Source organism: Lithobates pipiens, unplaced genomic scaffold, assembly GCF_037356315.1.
Source record: "Lithobates pipiens isolate NorthernLeopardFrog02 unplaced genomic scaffold, aLitPip1_a1.2 Scaffold_18, whole genome shotgun sequence".
In the NCBI taxonomy this organism is placed as follows: Eukaryota; Metazoa; Chordata; class Amphibia; order Anura; family Ranidae; genus Lithobates; species Lithobates pipiens.
Genome location: NW_027507758.1, coordinates 522,641,747 through 522,645,522, shown reverse-complemented (window position 1 = coordinate 522,645,522; position 3,776 = coordinate 522,641,747).

The following is a 3,776-nucleotide window of genomic DNA, read 5'->3' as shown; positions in this document are numbered from 1 at the left end:
AAAAAAAAATAATATTTTTTTCCTCAGTTTAGGCCGATATGTATTGTTCTAAATATTTTTGGTAAAAAAAAAAAATCGCACTAATCGTATATTGGTTTGTTGCGAAAGTTAGTGTCTACAATATTGGGGATAGTTTTATGGCATTTTTATTATTTTTTTTTTTTTTTACTAGTAATGGCGGCGATCTGCAATTTTTATCATGACTGACATTGCGGCGGACATATTGGACAATTTTGGGACCACTGACAATTATACAGGGATCAGTGCTATAAAAATGCATTGATTACTGTATAAATGTCACTGGCAGGGAAGGGGGTTAACACTAGGGGGCGATCAAGAGGTTAATGTGTTACCTTGACCTAGGGAGTGATTCTAACTGTAGGAGGAGGGGACCAATCGGTGTTCCGCTGTCCACAGAACACATGATAGGTCTCCTCTCCCCTGACAGGACGTGAATGTGTGTGGTTACTGGGCAATCCTGGGTGCCCGGCGGACATCGCGGCCGTCGGCACGCGCATCGGCTCCCGAGGACACGGATGGGGATGGAAAATAGGACTACCATCCCTCTGTTTTTGGCGGACAGGATCGGATTTGATGGCGATGGGTGTCAGCAGACATGTGTCCGCTGACATCCGCCGATTCATAGAGGACCATGCAGTGTTCAATCAGGTCCGTCTGAAAAACTGACAGGTGATCAGACAGCTCATGTGAAAGGGGCCCTACTCTGGGGTATTTACTAAAACTGGTGCACACAGAATCTGGGGCAGCTGTGCATGGAAACTAATCAGCGTCCAGGTTATAGCCCCGATTCACACGTCTTTGAAGTCACACTACTTCAGCTCAACTTCAAAGACGACTATAAGTGCAAATTCATGTGCGGCTTGCAGACATCTGTGACTTCATGTAACAGATTTCAATGCAAATTGCACTGAAATCATACAAAAATAATGCAGTAATCATTTTCTAAGTCACACTGATTTAAACAGTCCCATGGCTACAAATGGGGTGCGACTTGTCATGCAACTTTGAACTGTCATGTTTATCCAATCAACCTGGAACTCCATCAAAACAAATGAATCTGCAACAAATCGAATAAAAATAACCTCCCTTACAATCGTTTTAGACTAATTTACAATTGAATTTGATTTGAAATACTTTGTCCATTGTTAGGATGGTATTTTGGTAGATCAGACTATTAGATGCCACCCTCACACCTGTACGCTCTCGGCCCCCCCCTCACACCTGTACGCTCTCGGCTCTCGGCCCCCCCCCCCTCACACCTGTACGCTCTCGGCCCCCCCCCTCACACCTGTACGCTCTCGGCCCCCCCCTCACACCTGTACGCTCTCGGCCCCCCCCTCCTCACACCTGTACGCTCTCGGCCCCCCCCTCCTCACACCTGTACGCACGCTCTCAGCTCCATCACACCTGTACACATGCTCTCAGCCCCCTCACGTGTGTGTGTGTGTGTGTGTGTGTGTGTGACACACACACAGGCAAATACACGCATGTACACACACACACACACACACACAAGTACACCACCACCCCCCTGCCCCATGTATGACGGCCCTTACTTGTAAGGTGATGTTGCTTGTCCCAGCTCATGTGCAGCACACACAAGGAATGCAGAAAATTATTGATCACTTTGCATAGATTGGAAGAACTGAAATTGTTAGGATGGTATTTTGGTAGATCAGACTATTAGATGACCCACTAACACCTGTACGCTCTCGGCCCCCCCCCTCACGCCTGTACGCTCTCGGCCCCCCCCCTCACGCCTGTACGCTCTCGGCCCCCCCTCACACCTGTACGCTCTCGGCCCTCCCTCACACCTGTACGCTTTCGGCCCCCCCTCACACCTGTACGCCCACGGGCCCCCCTCACACCTGTACAATCTCAGCCACAGCTCACACCTGTACGTTCTCAGCCCCCTCACGTGTGTGTGTGTGTGTGTGTGTGTGTGTGTGTGTGTGTGTGTGTGTGTGTATGTATATATATATATATATATATATATATGACACACACGTGTACACACAGGCACAGGCGCACACACAGGCAAATACACGTATGTGTATACACACACACACACCACCCCCCGCCCCCCTGTATGACAGCCCTTACTCATAAGGTGTTGCTTGTCCCAGCTCATGTGCAGCACACACAAGGAGTGCACATGCAGGAAATTGCCAGAAGTGGCAGCAAAGAGCCCAATGTAAGCCCAATAACACTGCTGACTCACACTCATTCCCAAAGCCAGTGCAGCCACGGAGCTCCCCTGCACCCGCCCCTGCCTTCTCCCATCCCCACCAGGAAGGCAAGTCCGTTGCTTGCATTGTGGGCACTTGGCAGAAGGGAGGGGCAAGGAGCATCAGCGAGGGACTGGAGAAGAGAGGCTGCTCTGTGCAAAACCATTGCACAGAGCAGGTAAGCATAACATGCTTTTTATTTTTAAAGAAAACAAAAAAACAAGACTTTAGTATCACCTTAAGCAAGCCATTAGCAGGCTTCATCAGGCTTTCAATGAGTTTCAAAAAGTTCCGAAGCCTGCTAGAAGCTTGCTTAAAGTGGCAATCAGCACTCTGATTAGGATGTGTTCAACATTTACAAACCGCAACAGAGGGGGGAATGTATATCTCTAAATGAAGCGCACAAGGAAAGGGGGTAGTGTGCCTCCATCCCTAATCTAAATTCAAAAAATAATAAAAGAGTATGGGACTTAAGATGAGGCAGGCTCAAACACAACATAATAGTAAAGAATTTTTTATTGCACATAATTGTTCCATAACAGGGGGAACAATTGTACATGTTACACAAGTATGATAAAAAATAGACCTAGTAATATACAGTTAAATTCATAAGATGTTGATGGAAATGTGAGGGGTTACATCCTCAAAATCTTGACGCGTTTCATTGGTAAGCCGACTCATCAGGAGCGGATGTTCTCAATCAAAAAAAGCCCATGCTATGGAAAGTGTTATATGCAAAGAGGTTTATATAGAAAAAAAGAGATGGTCAAGTCCACAAACTCCTGGTATGCAGGAGTCACCACATCAAGCCTCCCCGGGAGCTGAGGTGTAAAGGTCCGCCCGTAACAACAGGCCCAAACTGAAAGTTCCCCAACCAGTGAACAAATGTGGTATATTGAGTATTGTGCCAGTGATGGCAAGTAAATCTGCAAGATAAATCAAAAGAATTGTATACAATAAACCCAGCAGCACAGTCAAGTGCAGAGAAGATTGGAATACGTAGAGGAGTGGCGTAAAATTGTGAGATATGGCGTAGGTGAGAATACACCTACTGGTGTGCAAATCAGAGATAGAGGTTAAATATAAGGTGGACCAGTGAAAATTGTGAGAAAATATGAACAAACCAGAAAAAAGTGAACAAGTATGGTTTGAAGAATCCTGAAGGAACATACACCTGTTAGTTGAGGCTCATGGGAAATCAGTGTAGGTGTAAAGTGGAAGGAGTGAAATAATAGAGTATGAACAGACCGTGACAAATAGAATTACCCTTTAGTAGCAGGTACAGAGTATTGGTGTGCAGTGAAGCAGACAGTGCAAACCGGTCATCTGGTCAGCTGTGAGTGGGGATGCCCAGGTGGGCCAGTCAAATAGGGTGGAACACACCAATGTCACGCAAGCGTGATGACGGGCGGTAAGCGTCTGCCCGCCAATGGCGCCAACCCTATTCCCGCCAGTACATCAGCCAGACGGAAAAATACAGTGATAACCAAGTGGCGCCTAAAAAGGACGTCACTGGTGCGGCATATG